The sequence below is a fragment of the Suricata suricatta genome, chromosome 5 (assembly GCF_006229205.1).
Source record: "Suricata suricatta isolate VVHF042 chromosome 5, meerkat_22Aug2017_6uvM2_HiC, whole genome shotgun sequence".
NCBI lineage: Eukaryota > Metazoa > Chordata > Mammalia > Carnivora > Herpestidae > Suricata > Suricata suricatta.
Window position 1 is genome coordinate 11883146 of NC_043704.1, and position 21072 is coordinate 11904217.

Genomic DNA, 21072 nt, shown 5'->3' on the forward strand with positions numbered 1-21072 from the left:
CCCCAACTCCACACCAAATGTCCAGAACAGGAGGAGCTGCTGTTCTCCTGCCTTTACGCAAAGGGACATGGTGAGTCAGCCTTTCTCCTGCTCGTGGGTTTCTTCCAGAAGAGCAGAGACATTGCCAACCATTTTGGATCTGCTTGCTGTCCAAACGCAATAACAGAGGCCTTCCTGGACAAATTACAATCAGCGAGCTAATAGACAGCCTTTCTGCTGCCTCGGGTTTCTGTGCCGATAAATAGAAATCCTCTGATTAGAAAGGAAATGAATGGTTTCACTCAAACGTCCTGCAATTTACGATTGCAGGTTTCAGTCCTGAAATACCTGCTTCCTTAGGACATTCCGTCCTGGTGATTTTTGTTTCTGGTGGTTTTTGTTTTCTGGGGTATGACACATCTGGAGTTTTTTATACAATGAAAAATCAGTTTAACAATAATCTCAGAAAATGTTTCTTACATCTGAACAAAATGCCTTTTTGTTTACCTACAGTATACAATCATCTGGGGGGTTTTTGTTTGTTTGTCTGTTTGGAATTTTTCCCCTCCCTTTAACCAGATCAGTATTGATGAGGCTGATCAGGTGGCATTTGTTTTTCCTTCCAGAGAGTTGCATCAACAAAGTTAATTGTATTTATGTATGTAAATAGATTTGAAGCTTCATTATAAAATATTAATACCTGTAATAACTTTTTTCAATTTTTTTGTGTGTGTTCCTAAGGACTTTTTCTTATGTTTGCTAAATACTGTAGACAAAAAAAATGCTTCTTTCTACTTTGTTTATTTTAGATTTAAAAATGAGCTACTTTTTATTCACTTTTGTAAAGAGCTAATAGCATGGTTCCAATTTTTTTTTAAGTTCACTTTTTGTTCTAGGGGAAATGAATGTGCAAAAAAAAAAAAAAAACCTGTTGGTTATTTGTGCTATTCTGGATGTATAAAAATCAGTGGAAAAAATAAACTTCCAAATTGAAATGGCATTAAACCACATCTATTGAAAAAGTAACAATGGGAAACGCAGTTGGACTCGGTCAGGCCCCACCTGGTGTCTATTTGTGTGGCAGTTACTGCATCTGGTCGCAAAGCATCCTGGAAATTTGCGTGTGCTTCCTTTCTCCCTGGTACGGACACACTGAATCCTTCCCGAAAGGAACCTGCCCATCTCGAGTTTTAAACCAGATACGGTATGAGAGAACACCCCCACAAGCACCCCTCTAAGGTGTTTCTAGATTGTGCCGGGCAGGGGTGGGGGGCAGGGGGTACCCCAGCGCGCATAGTCCGGGTCGCCGCCTCCCCTCTGCCAGGAGCGCCCCCCGTGCCCAGCCTGGGCAGGGCAGCTGGACTGCCGCTGTCCAAGATCCACTGACCCTTACTTTCTTTGTACCACAGTTTCTTCTGTAAATCCAGTTTCATCCCTAGCGAATGGCAAATAAACAGTTTGGCGAGTATACACCTCATCACACGGTTCCGTCTTTTTCTGAGATGGAGGGCTGGGAAACCAAACGATGCCACAGCAGCGCGCAAGGTCTTCCCCGAGCGCCCCGCCTACCCTGGCTTCCGAGGCCATGACCGCCAAGGTGAAGACCAGGCTCCCGGCGCTGCCTCGCTGGGTATGAAGGAGCAAGGAGGCACACTCTAATGCCTGCATAAAAGTAATCATAAGTGATTCAAGAGAATTACGTGGGATTTGCAAACAGAGTGGGAAAGAGGCTGTCACCGTCATCCGCCTTGAAATCACAGAAGTCGGGGCGTCTGGGTGGCTCAGTCGGCTAAGCGCCCGGCTTCAGCTCAGGTCATGATCTCATGGTTAGTGGGTTCGAGCCCCCCCATCAGGCTCTGTGCTGATAGCTAACTCAGAGCCTGGAGCCTGCTTCAGATTCTGCATCTCCCTCTCTTTCTGACCCTCCCCTGTGCACACTGTCTCTCTCTGTCTCTCAAAAATAAATGAAAAACAAAACAAAACAAAACAAAACAAAAAAAAGAAATCACAGAAGTCAACCTTGAGTAGTGGTGGGGAGTTTTTCTTTAAGTTTTGCGCTCACCACCAGCCCTGGGCAAAGTTAGTATTTCTGTCTCAAGACCACGTGACCCAAGTTACCTCCCAGCCCAGGACCCCTATCTCACACTCCTTCCCAGTTTTTGTCACCACCGTGTCATAGTCCTCAGTGATCTGAAGGTGGCCACGAAGAACGTCAGGACCGAAAGCAAGTGGGATCAAAAGAAATAATGGCTAATGAGCTAAGGCTGGAAAGGGGTGGGGAGATCAGGTTATGTGTGTTGGGAAAGGGGGCCTCGTGGAGCTGCTGAGCAGGTACTAGGGAGCCGGACTACCTGGACGTGAGTTGCAGATCTGTCTCACACTCAGAAACAGATGAAATTAGGGCCTAGCCTTTCTCACCTGTAAAACAGAGAATATCATGCCAGAAGTTAGGAGATCTAAATTAATACATGTGAAACATTCTAAAACATGTATGTTGGGGCACCTGGGTGGCTCAGTCGGTTAAGCTTCGGACCCTTGATTTCAGCTCAGGTCACAATCTTACAGTTTGGCAGTTCAAGCTCCACATCCTGCTCCACACTGATAGTGTGCAGCCTGCTTGGGATTCTCTCTCTCTCCCTCTCTCTGCCCCTCCCTTCCTTGCATGCTCTCTCTCTCTCTCTCAAAATAAATAAACATTAAAAGGAATAAAAAAATAAAAAAGTGTTGGTAGATAATACATACTCAGTAAACAGAAATACACAGAATACTGCTCATTTTTAAAACATAAAAAGATCAAATAAAAAGTTACAATGGCTTCCACTTTTCCCAATCCGTGCCTTGCTGCTACTGTTAACTGGCCAGTGTTTGCCATCCCAGACTTTAGCTAGACCCATAATATATACCATGTGTTTTTAATTTTTTTAATGTTTATTTATTTTTGAGAGACAGAGAGAGAGGGGAGGGAGGGAGAGTGCAAGCGGCGGAAGGACAGAGAGAGAGGGAGATACAGGATCTGAAGCAGGCTCTAGGCCCTGAGTTGTCAGCCCAGAGACGCAGGGCTCGAACTCACAAATCAAGAGACCATGACCTGAGCCGAAGTCGGACACCTAACCGACTGAACCACGCAGGCGCCCCTACACACCACATATTTTATCTCCTCCATGCAAAAAGGCATTGTGTGATACATTACATTGCACAGCTTTTTCACTTCATATACAATGTGTGCCCTTCAGCACACTTAGATCTGCTTCCTTCTTTTCAATGACAGCACCGCATACAGCGGTCTGGCTGGACACATTAGTTACCCCCTTCCTGTACCGATGGCCGGAAGGTGCCCCCAGTGACTCTACCACGACAGCTCCCTGCCATATATCTTCTGACCTGATGCTTGAATTTTTGTACACTTAAGAAGGAACTGCTTGTTCAAAACCATTTTACATCTTGACAAATACCTCCAGAATGCACTTCCAAAAGGTTTTAATGAATTAGATTTCCAGGGTCAGGGCCACGTGCTAGGAAACAGGAAACAGAAATGCTTGATGCCAGGTAAATGCTTGATGATGACTGCCGGGAGCAGGTTTTAAAGCAGACCTTGGTGTCAGAGAGATTTTGTACCTTCTGAAGGACTTAAAGGATTCCAGGGGAGGAGGGAATTAAAAATAACAAATTCTGCTGCAGTGCTTACCAAAGCCGGATTCTTACTAAAGCACATCAAAGATACTAGCTCATTCCATTCTTATAGTGGCTCTGTGAGGGAGATCCTGGTGTTATTCCCATTTTGCAGAAAAAGACTCTGAAGTGCAGTGAGATTAAGCAATCTGCCCGTGCTCCATGGCTGTTGGTTGGAGGAGTAGGGATTTGGGTCCCGGAAGTCTGGTTCAGGACTCCTGGCCTTTCACCACTTTCTAGACCAAAGCTCTGAGCAACATGGCCATTCGTGGATGACAAAGGACTTGAGTAAACCCTCATGGGTGGCCTTTCCTTTCAAAGAATGCCTACCTCTTGCTCATCTGAAAAGCAGAAGGAGAAATGAGTGCATGAGAGTTTCCAGAAAAGGGGGAGCCCAAAGGGCTTCTAATGAAATTGTTCACACTTGCTCGATACTCCAGATCATGGAGGGGCTCCCAGTGAAAAGTGGCTTCCCTGCATGACTGAGTGTGTCAGGCAGACCCCATGAGATGTGAGTGAAAGCTTCAGCCGAGCCCTCCACACCTCGATTCTGACCTTCATTTGTTTATTTATTTTTAATTAAGAAACTTTATTTTTAAAGACAATTTTAGATTTACAGAGAAGGTGAGAAGATTCTGCAGAGAGTTTCCATCTCCCCCAGCCCTGCAGCCCCTGCCACTAGCACACAATTTCCCCTATGACTAACATCTTAGGGGCCCCTGGACAGCTCAGTCGGTTAAGCAGCCGACTTTGGCTCAGGTCATGATCTCGCAGTTTATGAGTTTGAGCCCCACGTCGGGCTCTGGGCTGACAGCTCAGAACCTGAAGCCTGTTTTGAATTCTGTGTCTCCCTCTCTCTCTCTGCCCTCCCCTGCTCACGCTCTGTCTCTCTGTCTCTCTAAAATAAATAAATGCTAAAAAGAAATTAACATCTTAAACATGAGTATAGTGTCTTCGCAACAATTAATGAGCCAACATTGATAGCTTATTGTTAACTAGAGTCCATAGTTTATTCATATTTCCTTAGTTTTCACCTATGTGAAAACTGTTCTAAGATTCCACATGACATTTAATTGTCACGTCTCCTTAGGCTCCTCCTGGCTGTGACATTTTCTTAGACTTCGTGTTTATGAGGATCTCGATAATTTTATTCTACTTTTTTTATTTTTTATTTAATGCTTTTTTTTTAATGTTTTTTTATTTTATTTTTTAGAGACAGAGCGAGACAGCACGAGCAGGGGAAGGTCAGATTGAGAGGGAGACACAGAATCTGAAACAGCCTCCAGGCTCTGAGCTAGCTGTCAGCACAGAGCCCTATGCAGGGCTCAAACTCATGGACCGTGAGATCATGACCTGAGCCAAAGCTGACACTCAACCGACTGAGCCACCCAGGTGCCCCACTGATAATTTTAAAGAGAACTAGTCAGGGATATTGTGGGATGCCCCACCATGGGAATTTGTCTGCCATTTTTTTCTCATGATTAGCCTGGGGTGATGGGGTTTGAGGAAGAAGCTCACAGCAGTAACACACTATTTTTATCACATCTTATCAAGGATATATGCAATCAACATGATTGATGATTGCTGGCATTGACCTTGATCAGCCAGTGGAAGTGTTTGCCAGGTTCTTCTCTTTAAAGTTACCCTTCAATCCCCCCCTTCCATACTGTACTATTTGGGGGAAAAGTCACTACACACAGGCCACACATAAGAAATTAAGAATTGGGGCATCCGAGTGACTCAGTCGGTTGAGCGTCCGACTTTGGCTCGGGTCATGATCTCACAGCTCATGAGCTGGAGCCCCATATTGGCATCTCTCCTGTTAGTGCAGAACCTACTTTGGGTCCTCTGTCCCCCCTCCTCCCACTCCCACACCTTTCCAACTCACACTCTTTCTCTCAAAAGTAAATTTTAAAAAACATTTTAAAAAAAGAAATGAAGAATTATTCTCTCTCCCTTCAGGAAGCAGGAGTCCTTGGCTGAGGGCAGTGGGACAGGACCATCTGCAGCCAGGTGACCTCTTCTCTGCTCCAGAGAAGATCAGCAGCTCCCCTCACCCTGCCTCTGCCCTCCTCTAGCCTAGAGAATCCAAAGTCCAGGTTTCTAGAAGCAGCTCCATGTTGCCCAGTCACTGTGTTCACAGCCAAGTTTTCCTTCACCCTTTTCTCCCAAATGATGCTGATAGAGTCCTCACCAAAGTATTCAAATGTGGCTCAAGATGCCAAAAAGTCATCTCTTTCTTTCTTTTTTGCTTCCTTCCTCTCTCTCTCTCTCTCTCTTTTCTTTCTTTCTTTCTTTCTGGTTTGTGTTCATTGGTTGAGCTTTATCTTATGACTTGACAGAATTTCCCACATCTTTGTTCAAAACGAGCACACTCTATGTCCACAATCCTCCCTTTTAGTAGGGTCTCAGAATCCTAGATCCCAGCATCCTAAGGGAACTCCAAAGTAAGCAAATGCCCCCCTCTCTCTGATGCATATATACCCTTTCCTACCCTTAGGGTCTCTCCAGGGTAGTATTGCCTCCTTCCTGATATATTATAGAATTAAGTTCCCTGAGCATGTTTTCAAAGGAAGAGAAGGTGTCATGGAATGTGTTTACTGCCCCAGAAGGGGGAGTGTTCACTGTGTGCCAAACTTTAATATTGGTGATTACGTTTTGCATACCTCAAATTCTCACTCATTTCCATTTCATTGATGCCGTTGTAAAGGTTAATTAATGTTTTGAAAGTGTTTGAAGATGAAACATCTTACATGCATACAAAGTATGATTATTTGTTATTACAAATAGTTGTACAGGGCCATTTTCTTCCCTCACCTTAGTGATTATGGGAGGGTTTCTGCAGGCAATTAAAAGCTGCAGTGTCTTTCTCATAAAATGGCTGCCTTCATCAAAAATAAATTCTACGGCAGTGAACAACAGAGTCTTTCCCTCCTCCTGGGGAAGGCAAACCCCAGACAAATCAATAGTAACAATTGTCTATCAGATGGTATAATGGGACACCTGGGTGGCTCAGCCAGTTAAGCATAGACTTTTTTTTTTTAATGTTTTTATTTATTTTTGAGACAGAACATGAGCGGGGGAGGGGCAGAGAGAGAGGGAGACATAGAATCGGAAGCAGGTTCCAGGCTCTGAGCTGTCAGCAGAGCCTGATGTAGGGCTCAAACCCACAAACATGAGATCATGACCTGAGCCGAAGTCGGAGGCTTAGCCGACTGAGCCTCCCAGGCACCCCTAGCATCAGACTCTTGATCTCAACTCAGGTCATGATCTCATGGTGCATGAGTTCAAGCCCCACATCTTTCTCTCTCTCTCTCTCTTCTTCTCTCCCTCTTCTCTCTCTCAAAAATAAATAAATAAATAAATAAATAAATAAATAAATAAACTTTAAAAATTGGTATTGGGTAGCTTATTACAGAAAAGGAGGTAAGAGACAGTTTGATTCTGAATATTTTTTTCAAAGTAGAACCAACAGGCTATGCTGGTGGATTAAATATGACATGTGGGAGAAAAAGGAATTGAAGATACCTTCAAGGCTTTAGGTCTAGATGAATGAAGTGGGCATTTCCAGAAATGGAAATCTGGGAAGGAGTGAGTTTGTCCAGAGACTCTATCTCATGGTGGGTCAGGGAAAGAGGAGGATGCACTACATGCTCTTCAAGATTTCTTCCAACAATGAAGGATCCATCAAGGTGGAAACAGAAACCATGGTCGCTTAAAAAAGATTGGTCTCCTTTGCCTGTTAGGAATTCTGCTTGACAGCCACATACATGGTTTAATAAGAAAGCAGTATCCCCTTTTCCCACAAGTATCCTGTGATCTAGATCTGACTCTTTGCAAAATCAGAGAGAATCCTTGAACTTCCCGCCTCCACTGCCAACCATGTTCTCATTCTTTAATTTGGTAGGTGAGGAATCTCCCCTTCATTTGGCCTAACTGCCCATAGGGTGGGGAACTCACAGCAAGACCTAAATGTTGGCTTCACCTTCTCCCTATGCCAATCAGCTAGCACCCAAGGATGCAGAGAAGATTTCATGAAGTCTGTGTGTGCCTTGACTTTGATTGCCAAACAGAATGACCTGCACATTGAAATCTGCAAAAACAACAGATTCACATGGCTGAAATACTTGTACCTCCCTTTCGTTCATTAATGACAGTGAAAACCTGTCATTGGCTACCCCAGTATCTATTTTCCTTAATAATGGATTCCCTTGAGCACATGGAAGAAAGACTGCACCTCCCAGTCTCCCTTACAGCTTAGCATCCCATGAGACAAGTTTCTGGCCAATGTTATCAAAATGGAGGCAGCTTTCAGAAAAATTTCTTAATAAAGAGTGGGTGTGCATATGTTGCCCCTTCTTATCCAACCCTTCCCTCACCTTGCTGTCTAGAATGAGGAGGTGGTGGTCAGTGGAGGAGAGCTACACCCAATGGGTGGATGCCATTAAGAGTTTGGTCCAATGTCTTTGTCTTCATCCCACCGGAACTGCCTAAGTCTGGATGCATCTACATGAAAGAAAACTAAACATTTCCCTCTCACTTAAGCCACCTCCTGTGGGGGCTTCTGTCACTGCAGACAATCTTAAGTGGCATGTAAATGACCATCTTGGGCAGACACACTGACCAGGGGAAGAAGTGCTTTCTCTTCTCCCAAACTCTGATTCCTTCCAGGTTATTCAGGGCCTTTCCAGGTGTTCAGGAACTGCAGAGAAAGGAGAAAGTGAGAGGAGATAGCAGGGTTGCTCCAGGATCTACCAGGATGAACAGTCCCCTGTCTCCACTGCCAGTTCATTTCTAACTCTGCCCTATTGTTTGTAACAACCCAAACATGCCTAGGTCGGGTTGTCAAAAACCACTTTGCCTGTGATCACTTGCCTGATAGTCAGTTACTTTAAAAGTCAATCCAGCTGCAGAGTTTTTGCCTTTCTTCTATTTCCCATCTCATCTGCCATCTTGTCTTTCTAACTGTGGAATACAGTCGGAGGGCATTTCTGAGCTTTTTTTAAAGGGGCTTTGATAAGGAATCATCAGATTTGCACTGTTTTATGGATAAAGTGTGTTTTTTTTATATGGGTGTCCTTTCTCTCTTTGTAAATAAATAAGGGACTATTTAGCCAGTTTTTTGGAAGATCCTTTTCTCAAATTTTAACCAGCATTGTTTTTTTAAATTTAATTTTGTTTAGTTATGTTGCTTTGTATCTAGTTTCACATTAAGAGCTTCCAAACAGATGAAAAACTTTCAAAAAGGTGAATTTGAGCAGAACTGGCCGTTGGATGATTGGCCATTAGGCTGGTTTTCCATAAGTTGGTTTTGAGTGATACGATCTCCTCCCTACAAATAAGACATTTCTAGAATCTACTCTCCTTAAACCTAATACAATGACTTGAAATTCCCAATCCTCAACTTCCACACCTGTGAGGTACAAATAAAAGTATCCGTTTCATCTAACTATTATGAATAGTAAATACGTTTGGCAAAAAAATTAAGAAGAAGACAATAGAAAATGTTGGAGAGAATGAGTAACAATTAAAACTCTCTTACTTTGCAGTGGGAGTATAAAATGGCATAACCACTTTGGAAAACAATCGTACCTAACCTTCAACAAACTGAACGCATGCTTATCCTCAGTCCCAGAATGTCTACTACTAGAAAAATACTCGATAGACTCATCATACCCACCAAAAGATGTGTTCAAATGTTTAAGGCAGCACTAATTGTATTAGCAAAAACCCGAAACAAGCCAAATGTATGCAATAGAAGATGGATAAAGAAGCTATGTTAAATTCTTACGATGGAATAGCATATCAAGATGAAAATGAATGGACTACCATTGCACGTGGCAAAATAAATTATGGGGAGAAAAATCAGAAGAAGGTACAGGATGTAATTCTATCTATATAAAGCTCAAAAGCAAGCAAAATATTTTAAGGGATACATACACAGGTGTTCTGAGAAAATCAGGGGAATGATTAACACAAAATTCAGGATATTTGGTTACACCTGGTAGGTGAGGGAGGGACAGTGAGAGATTCGGGGATATTGTTACATTGTTTCTTAGCTTAAGTGGTGAATATATGCATATTTATTTAATCATATACATATAGAACTCAGTTCAAGTAGACTGCTAATGAGATCAAAACTCAGTTTTGGATCAACTGCCCGTGTCCAAGGCCCCTTGGAATCTCGTGAATCAACCTATCATGTGACAAATGCATACCCGTGGTCACCATGGGAACAAGTAAGAGTAAATGGCTGCCATTGGAACCACAGCTCAGATCTCACATTCCAGTGCCTGTGGTTCTTATATATCCAGCTCATTTGGGTCAGAGAAAGAAAAAACACCAATATCCTAATAGGACTGAAAGTATTCGTGGGGAAAAATCACATACTTACCTGATGTCCTTTGGATAGCTTTTAACAACAACCATCCTCAAAGCCATGATGATGTCCCTGCAGTGATTTACTTACCCTCTCTAGTTGTTCCATGAAGCAAAAGGAATAGCCATGTTGTCCACAGATTAACTCTCCACATGTGGTTAATGATTTCAATCCTGAGGAGGGGGATATGTCCATGTGGGTGGCACCAAAGGGTAGGAGATAGTAAAAGTAAAAGGTGACAATAACCACAAATTTATTTCAGAAACAAAGCACTCTTTCTTTTGGTTTCAATTGTCTCTTTCTTTCTTTATGAATGCCTCATGCCTATGTAATGATTGGTTCAAGCCTCACTTAAAAAACAAGCCCTTAGTAAGATCCCAGCTCATTGGTTAGCAAGGAGGGAAGAAAGCTTGCTTCATGCTGTAAAAAGTTTGATCTAATTGCCCTTCTCCCTGGCCTTTTTGTCTAAACCACAAACTCTGCAGTACTGAGACTCTGCTTGGAATTTCTTCCAATATTTGAATACATAAATATAGGTCTGCAAGTACACTGTTCCTGTTTATGAGCCTTTTAAAGATCAAAGAGTCATTTTCAGCTCTTGGGCTTGTCACTTTGAAACATACTGTACTTTACCATTTAACGGGTAGTTCTTTCAGAATAGCCCATTAGAATCTTCCCATCTTAACAATGAGCCCTACAGTTCGTGTAAAGAAATGCCTTTAGTAAAGGGTTCGATTCTATCCCCAACATGTAAAACAGTTCAGTGCCTCCCATTTAATGGAGCCGAATTTTAAAGGGTGCAGGTCTGAGCTTCCATCTGTGTCAGTCTGAAGACGCCAAAACTGTGTTTCCAAATTGAATGGTCACATTGACAAAGAAGAATTTCACAGGGTAGGAAACGGTTAAGCTCACAGGATACCCCTTCTCTACCTACATACTGCCTAAACTTGAAGAACGGCTCCAAAGTCATGGACATCCTGGAGACCAGGTCACATTGCTTACCAGTCATTGCCCCTACACGTTCATCTTATGTTTTCTTGGCAACACCTTCAATTTCCACTGAGTTCAAATGTGAACTTTGGGACAGCTTACATATTTCTTACACAGACTAAGATAAAACAAATAAGAGCAAGAATAAAATGGCAGGGTAAGGGGCACCCGGATGGCTCAGTCAGTTAAGCGTCCGGCTTCGGCTCAGGTCATGATCTCATGGTTCATGGGTTCGAGCCCTGTGTCAGGCTCTGTGCTGACAGCTAGCTCAGAGCCTGGAGCCTGCTTCATATTCTGTGTCTCCCTCTCTCTCTCTGAACCCCCTCCCCTGCTTGTGCTCTCTCTCTCTCTGTCTCTCAAAAATAAATAAAAAACATTAAAAAACTTTTTTAATGGGAGGGTAAATAAATAATTTTAAAAACCATAAACTGAGTTTAAATTGATATATTTTCTGAAATCATAATTTAGGTTGTCAAAGACCTGATTCTCAGAAGTATATTAGGCTGTCTATCTTGAAGTTAATAAGAGCTATGCATTTGGTGAGTGAAAAGTAGATTTTGAAAGATTCCTGCCTCCAATAACAGTTGGAGTGGTGTGTGGCAGATTAACACTCCCATAGGGAACACCTAACCAAACCAGAGTGTGTGTGTGTGTGTGTGTGTGTGTGTGTGTGTGTGTATGAAGACATCAAACCAAGATAAGCAGGGACCTAAAGGGCCAATATCTGAGAAAGCAAGGGAAGTAGAAAAGAAGTGAGAAGTGATTTAAGGCTGACATTTGACATTACTTTTGCTTTTCCCTTCCAGGCATTTTCTGTTTCTCAAGGCTGCTAAAAAGCTAAAAAAAAAATATATATATATATTTTTTTTTGTTAGCCTTCAAGGTACAAGGCCCTTTAACAAAGAGATATGAGAAAAGTGCTGAAAATTTACCCAGGCCTTCCACTGAAATGCTCAAAGGGCTATACCTGGCAGTACAGCTTCACAAATACCGAAACACAGACTCTAACCATCTCAATATCTGCATAGATTTAGTTACTCTAAATCCAACTACTTTCCAAGCATAATAGATCCTTAAGTTATATAAAGAATTTTTTATACACAATGTTAGCTATTCAATTGGAAATTACTTGGCACACCAAAAGACATGAACTAATAACTGAAAACCAAGAGAAATCACAGATAGTTGTCACAGAAATCATGGGAATTGTCAGATATGGACTTCAAAATATATGCAACCAATAAATGCAAGAAAGTTATATGGCTATATGTAGGCAACTCAAAACTATTTTTAAAAAGTGGACTTCCTACAACTGAAAAGTACTTGAATCAAAAGTAATAACTTAACCAATGAATTCAATAGTAAAAGGCAAAAGATTTATACAATCTGAAGAGAAACCAGAGTATGCAATGAATTCAATAGTAAATAAGGGAAAAATGAAGAGAAGATTAGTGAACTAGAAGATAGGTCAAAAGAAATAACCAGACTTGGGGCACCTAGGTGGTTCAGTCAGTTAAGCATCTGACTTTGACTCAGGTCATGATCTCACGCCTCATGGTTTTGAGCCTCACCTTGGGCTCTGTGCAGACCGCTCAGAGCCTGAAACCTGCTTCCAATTCTGTGTCACCCTCTATCTCTGGCTCTCTCTCTCGCTCTCAAAAATAAACATTAAAAAAAAAAAAGAAATCACCAGACTGAAATACAGAGTTAAAAATAAAAAAAAACAGTACATATAGAACAGAGCATAGGAGACATAGGTACATGGTGAAAGGTCTAATATACATTTAATCATAATTCCAGGAGAGGAAAAAGAGAGTAGATACGAAAAATATTCAAAAAGATGACAATAAATTTCCACAACTAATGGCATCAAGTCACAGATTTAAGGATGTTTTTAAAAACACCAAGCAGTTTAAGAAAATGACACCCAAGTACTTTATAGTAAAATTGTTGAAAACCAAAAACAAAGGGGAAAAAAAATCTTAAAATCAGCCAGAGACAGAGAGAGGGGGAAAAAAAAGAAACCTATTCCTTTCAGGAGAGCAACCATAAGATTGATAACTTTTAAACAAAAACAGTAGAAGCCAGGAAATAATGGGGTAGCATTTTCTAAGTGGTGAAAGAAAATAATTGCAAGCTTAGAACTTCTCACTCATTGAAAACACTTTTAAATAAAGACAGTTTGAAACAAATGAAAAGAGAATTTGTCACCAACAGAACTTCAATACAGAACAATCACAAACAGAGTCCTTTGGGTAGAAAGGAAAGGTTTCCAGGTAGAAGCATGCAGTGGAATTAAGAATGGAAATGGTAAAATGTGTGTATAAAATATTAATAATGTCTTGTGAGGTTTAAACAATATAGAGAAAATTAAAATACATAATAATAGCAACACCAAAAGCAGGAAGAAATAAAGTTAAAATTTCCTGTGCTCTTTGCCTTATTCATGAGTGATAAAAAAAAATACTAATTTACAGTAGATTCGATGTCGAACATGTGTGTTCTAATCTAGAATAACCACGTAGTTTAGGCACTTGACAGCTAGGTTTTAATTTGGGGGGTTTTAATTGTAATGCAAGTGCCCAACTTAAGCTTTTGATTACCAAGGCATCCACTTCAAAGATGGCTATCTGAATAAATATGTTGCCAGTCACAGGACCAGATAAAGAGCCAGCACTTTCCACCTGTGAAGTTTCCTTTGTTTTGGAGATCTCTGGTAGACTTAGATAACTGGCCATTGGGTCACTTGTTTTTCCCTTCCTGAATTTTAATTCCCACTTTTACATTTTAATCACCAATAAAGAGTGAACCTGCAAAACCCTACTCTCCCATCCTTGACCCCAATAATAAATAGAACAGTGGGGGGGGGGCTGCTTTCCCCCCCTCCCTTCCCATGTCTACACTGTATGGCCCCAGGGGTGCCATGTGCCTCCCAGGACCTCTGAGTAATAAATCTGGTCTATTTTCTCAAATTTTCTAACTGGCTATTCCTGAGGTTATCTTGCAATCATCATAAGAATTACAAAGGCCAGTCCATCCACAACATTGGTTCCAAAAGAAAAGATGCCTGTGAGGAACTCACCTTGGGCCCAAGTGAGTACCTGATGGACCCAGGTGAGTGTCCCCAGGCATTTCTAGCAGATAGCACCACTATCAATAGGGTAAGACCCGCCCAAAACAAACTAGAGTAAGGGAATATATAACCAACAACTACCTAACAGAATAAAGGAATAAGAAGAAGAACTACTCCATATAAAGTGAGAAATTTAGCGGCTAAAGAAACTTTAGCAGCTAAAACAAAATAATATTCCACAATATCTGTGGTCTAGAAATTGGAAAGCTGCTCGGCTGGGTGGCTTCAGCTCAGAGCCTCTCGTGAGGTTTCCATGAAGATGTCAGCCAGGGCTGCAGGCATTGGAAGGCTTGACTGGGAGTGAAGAACCTACTTTTAAGATGATTCACTTACAAAGCTATTGGCAGGAAGCCTTAACTCTTCACTACGTGTGAGTGGATGTTTGAGAGTCCCAAAAGCATCCTTTCTGTGATCTAGCCTTTAAATAATTCACTGTCATTTCTACCTATTCTATTTGATAGAAATGAGTCAGTAAGTCTAGGGAAAATTCACGGAAAGATAAAGTTCTTGAAAGATGAAATATCGAAGAATCTGTGGGCATATGTTAATGCCATGAAGAAAGGAGATAAAAAGGAATCATAGAAGGTGAAACAAAGAGAAAACAAAATACAAAAAGTAGATTTAAAATTACATCTATCAGGGCACCTGGATGGCTCAGTTGGTTAAATGTCTGACTTCAGCTCAGGTTATGATCTCCTGGTTCGTGGGGTCTAGCCCTGCGTCAGGCTCTGTGCTGACAGCTCAGTGCCTGGAGCCTGCTTCAGATTCTGTGTCTCCCTCTCTCTCTGCCCCTCCCCTGCTTGCGTGCTGTCTCTCTCTCTCTCTCTCTCTCAAAAATAAATAAACATAAAAAAATTAAAATTACATATATCAGAAAATATTCAATATGAAAACCAAATATTCAAATTAAATGACAAAGACTATAAGATGGATTAAAAATATGCTGCTTATAGGAGGCACACATTAAATGAGGCGTACTCTCCAAAAATAAAAAAACTCTCCAAAAAAAACTCTCCCAAAAAGCAATGAAATTTTTCTGCTAAAAGTGTAAAGACAGGGTCCTATTCATCCATCCTCCTACTAAATTATGAGAGCAAACACAGTGATGGAGCTAGTAGCACTCATAAAATAGTAAATGTGTTGAACGCTAACTCTGTTTAGCCCCCATGAAGTGCTCTACATGCATCATCTCAGTCTTTACCATAGCCATATGAGAGGTACATTATTATTCTCACGTTGCAGATAAAGCCTTAGAAAAGTTAAGCAGCTTGCTCCTGGTGATACAGCTCCTAAGTGGCAGAGCTAAGGCTCCAACCCAAGTAATCCCTTTGTGGAGCCCAAGCTCTTGGTCTGGGCATTATACTGTTTCCCTACAGATCATGTTGTTGTTTGTTGAATGAATGAATGAATGAATCAGTGAGTGAAAAAAAACCATGGACTGGGTGCTTACTACACAACACACAGCAAACTAGGGGTACTGTTAAGTTTTCTAATTTGCACAGGCAGGTAGATGTTGCCCCTGGGCCCGGATAAGGAACACAAAAGTCGGGACATCTGTGAAAAGGAAGGCAGTGGGGTGAGTTTGGGCTGCACAGAGTTATGATATCTGGGGGACATCTTGGGAGGCCCTGCATAATGATACCCCTACATACCTCCCATCCCTAAGTTTCTGATCCATGCTGAGACAGACAACAAGGGAAACTGAATTTCCCTGGCATTGCTCATGTTTCTGTCAACTGAGTATGTCAGGATCTTCCTAATTTGACTGGCAGCCCTCAGAGAACAGGGAGCTCCTCACACATTTCAGGCCCTGTTTCACCACTCAGTGATTGATTTGAGATGACTGTTCTCCAGTTTGCACCATAGATTGCTTGGTGCTAAAGTTTCAAGAGTACCTCAAACAAACCTGCTTCCTAGTGACATGGTGCATATGTCTTTTGGCCAAGCAGGAAGAATTCTTCTGGCTTTCTGTGAGACACCCTTGACAGGCTGATAAAGTTGAATTAGCTCCTTTTGCTGAGTTGTGAATGGGTTTATTTCAGAAACAGCATTCTTCAAAGCTCAGTACAAATCCCATCTTCTCCATGAAGTCACAAGCCGATGACCGGACACATTAGGGGGACGCAAGCATCTCACAATTATTTTCATCATTATTAGAAGTAACTAACGCAATGAAAGTGGGCGTGGTGAAGCAAGGGTTATGATTAATCCAATCATGTGCTTCTGAGATCCAAACAAGAGGAAAAATAGGAAGAGGAGGAGGAAGTGGAGGAGGAGAAAGACATAGGCTATGCACTGGTTGCCAGGAGATGACCATGACAGGACCACAGACCTCTCAGCAGAGGCCAAAGACAAGATGCCATGATGATAGGCAGATGCTACCCTGGAAGGAAGGGGAAGGCAGAATTTCTCACCAAGCACGTTCCCAAAGCAACCCAAAACAAAACAGAACAAAACACCTAAATGAATAAGTTACCCCGAAGTAAATATAATTTTTTTCTACCCATATTATTCTGTTCAGACTGCCATAACAAAATACCACAAACTGCGTGCCCTAAACAACAGACATTCATTTCTTATACTTTCAGAGGCTGGAAGTCCAAGATCAAGGTCCATCAGGGTTCAGTTTCAAGTGAGGGCTCTCTTTGAGATTTGTGGATGGCCATTTTCTCCTCACATGACCTCTTCTTGGTGCGCATGTGGGAAGAGAAAGCAACTCTACTGGATCAGAGCCCCAATTTTTAGACCTCATCAACCTTAATTACCTCCTACATGTCTTATCTCCAAAAGCAGTAACAGTGGGGCTTGAGATCTCAACATTTGAATTTGGGGAGATACAAGTCAGTGCATGGTGCTCTCACTAGGTGGAAAGGAAACATCCAACAAGGACTAAGGTGACACTCTGGTGTTGGGGTTGTGGCCAGCAGGCACTCTCTCCAGGGCTACTGCAAGTCTAATTTGGCTCAACCTTGTGGAGAGGAGTTTGGAAATATTCATAAAACTTACAAAAACATTTACCCTGTATTCCAGTGATTCCACTTCTGGGAATTTTTTCTATTGACCTAACTTCATCTATGCAAAATGACATGTGCACACAGTTATTTACTGTAGTTGAATTACTATATTGTACACCTGAAACTAATATTACAATGTATGTTAACTAACTGGAGCTTAAATAAAAACTTTAAAAAAAGATTGAAAGCAGCCAAGTGGCCACCAATAGGATACAGGTTAAATCAATAATGAAATATACTATTACTGTAAAATAATGAAACTCTTTACATAATGATATGCAAAGGGAAGGATTACATATGACATTTTATGTGAGAGGGTTCTATTTTAAAAGGATCCATAACAATAAACTAATAAAATGAGAACAAGATAGCTTAAGGTATAGCCTTTTAATACTGTTTTGCTTTTATGTGATGATTGTGTGATCTACTGAAAAACAACAAAAAAAAAGTAAAGTTGCATTTCTACACACTTGAGTTTGAGACTTGTAAGGGTTCACTACCTGCTCTACCTGGATCCACCATGTTGGATGTTCAAGGAGTGTTTTCTGATTAACCACTTCTGACCTTATTGAGTCATGAGGATGACATTCGTCAATCCAGTAAGAATATGATGAGACTCAAGGTTATGTCTGACCTTGCCAGAAGTAGGAGGTTGCGTCCATTGATGAGCATGTGATTTTAAGGAGGTCACCATCCCTCTTTTGGTTTCCATTCTTACATTATAAGGAAAGGAATCAGTTAAGTTCGGCAAATATTAATTGGGAGGTGACACCCATCCTGGAGACTCAAAGCTGCATGAGATCCAGTGCCTGCCCTCAAGCACTTCGAAGACTGGTTGGAGGGGTGCCTGGGTGGCTCAGTCCGTTCAGCATCGGGCTTCAGCTCAGGTCATGATCTCGCCTTCGTGGATTCGAGCCCCGCATCAGGCTCTGTGCTGACAGCTAGCTCAGAGCCTGGAGCCTCCTTCAGATTCTGTGTCTACCTCTCTCTCTAACCCTCCCCTGCTCATGCTGTCTCTCTCTGTCTCTCAAAAATAATAAAAAACATTAAAAAAAAACGAAGACTGGTTGGAGAAGGCCGTCAAGAAAAGCACAAGGCCACCAGGGACAACAGAAGTGACTCCAGGGAGTTCTGGTCCCTAACCTGTGTGCTCGAGAAAGACTTTCTTCAGGAGAAGGGGGAGGAGGGAGGTGTTCAGGCAAAGAGAAGAGCAAGAGCAAAGTCATAACCGGCGCACAGGAAGGAAGCCCCAGCAGCGCGGATTACTGAAGTGTCAGGGTGGGCCAGGTGTTAGCAGATGCAGCTGAGCATGTGCCCTTCCTGAGCTCAAGCCCACCCTGATTCTCCAGAGTTGTGTTCTAACTGTGGCCCTCTGTGGGAGCATGGGGAAGAAATCCTCAAGCTCTGTGACCACAGCATGGGCCACACCAAGAGCAGTGAGAGCAAAATGGGACCCCACAGGGACCAGAGCCAAGGGAAAGTCCCCTTGCACCTGCTGAAGGCCCAGGATAGGTAGACAGGAATGCCTTCTCCAGGCCCCAGCTCTGCCATGTTCTGCAAGAGCTGCCTCCATTGCTATGGGGGTTAGGGAGATGGTCCCCAGCACCGGCAACCCTCCACCCCCAGCATGTGCCCCCGGGACCTATAACTTGTTCCACTCTCCAAGAAATGCGCCCACCCTAGATCTCTTCCTCTCTCCCCACCCCAGGGTCAGTACTGCCTCTAGCCACTGGTGTGCCCAAACCAGTGAGTGGCCTTGCAGGGTTGGACCCGGGGCTTGGGTTACATGGCATCATCCTCATCTTATTTGATTCTGAGAACAATCCTGCAGGTTGCAATCTTATCTTCGTTGTACATATGATACACCAAAGTTCAATGGCATTAGTTATCCCAAGGTCCCAGGGACACTTAGTGGCAGAGCTAGGATTCAATTTCAGGTCCCTCCTTTCCAAGCCAGGAAACTGAGCCCAGAAGGGAAGGTCTGTATTTTCCTTGACCAACAGGTCGGCTGTTCCAAGCTTTGTCCCAACCATCTGGGTTGAGCTCCTCCCATGCCCCAGCCTGCCCCACTCATCCCCCAAACCCAAGGCCAGTGCTGCCCCCACCCCCTGAGCATGGCTGGATCAGATTAGCAAAAGCAGCCGCGTTCACAAGATTGCCCTACTTGGCTCCAGTAATTAATTAAGAGCCGTCTGAGAGCCTCCAAAGGGCCGGCAAGCTCCAGCAAGATACAGCACACATAGTTTAATCCAAACTATTTGCTGTGTTTTTCCCTTCACTGGAGAACCAGTCCTTACCTGTTACCTGAACCTGATTAATTTTTTAAGCTGCTCATTCTTGGTGCCAACCATGAGCCAACCTGTTGGTCATTGCATTGGAAGGGTAGGTAGGTGGCTGGAAACTTGACAATGATAATAATTGATTGATTAATACATACATCATTGTTTACTGGCTGTCCCACGGAGCATCCAGGATCCACACCAGGCACTGCTTGTACTGGTCAACAGTGTTGTTTGCACACATGAGACCTGCAGGCACAGCCGGGGTATGGCAAGAGCCAGAAGGATCCAGACTAGAGTGATCTATGGACAGGGCTGCTTTGTGGCCATGAAGGGGGCCTCTTGACCCCAAAGGCTGTTTGTTGCCCATTGGCTCCTCACAGTCTTCGGAAGGGTCTTAGTGATGAGATAACCCAACGTCACATCACCCACCGGCCTCGTGATCTCTATTCTGCCAGCATTAACCGTCAAAGTCCTATTGGCTCTCCCACCAAAATGTATCAAAGTCCACCCATTTTATTTACCTCAGTGCCAACACCTCCATCTGGGGCCACCAAACTTTTTCTGTGAAGAGCTAGGTAGTAAATCTCTTAAGAATTGTGGGCAAAAGAGCAAAATCAGGGATATTATGCAGATACTTACATAACAAAAGAAAAAACATACCTCCACACATTTTGTCGATGAAATTTAAAACATAACAATATTAACAATTGAGTATAATTTTTTCAGATACAAGCCAACTAATGAGAAAAATAGAATTCTTTTGTGGGGGAATGGCACTTCTCTTAACTGAGATTCAGAGCTAACGTTCTCTGTAATCAAATCAATTAAGAATATTCACCAGTTGGGGCGCCTGAGTGGCTGTCTGTTGAGCGTCCAACTTCACTCAGGTCAGGGCCTCCCAGTTGGTGATTTCGAGCCCCACTGAGGCTCTGTGCTGAGAGCTTGGAGCCTATAACCTGCTTCCGATTCTGTGTCTCCCTCTCTCTCTGCCCCTCCTCTGCTCATGCGCTGTCTCCCTCTCTCTCAAAAATAAATAAATTTTTAAAAATTAAAAAAAAAGAATATTCACCAGTCTTACTTTATAGGCCACTCAAAAACAGCCAGATTTGGCCCATTCCTGTCGTTGGCAGACCCCCGCTGTCCACCAAAATATCTCGCCAAGGTGCTGAAACATCTCTTACAGCTCTCCCGCCTCCATTCTTGTTTCCAGCAAGTCTTTCTCCACTTAGTACCAGGCAGACATATTTGGTTTTTATGCCTCTGCTCAAAACCTTCCATTATGCTCTTATCCCAATGGCCTGGATTTCTGAGGCCAGCTTCAGACATGGAGTCTCCCGGGGAAGTTCACACACCAGGGAGAAAGTCCTCAGCACCGGTTCCCGTGCCTTCTTGAGGCTCAGAACAGGATGCTGAGGGCTGGGCCTGAGGAGAGCAAGCGGGAGGGCGTAGGGCATGCGCACCAGGCCAGGGGGCGAGCCCTCTGCACGGAGCACTTGCTGCTCCTGACATTCAAGGGCTGAGTGCGGAGACAGCAGAGGAAACTAGTCTCCTGAGCCAAATACACGCAAGACACGGTACTTCCAGAGTTCAGTTAGGACCACAGTAAGGGGGAGTACGACTTATTGT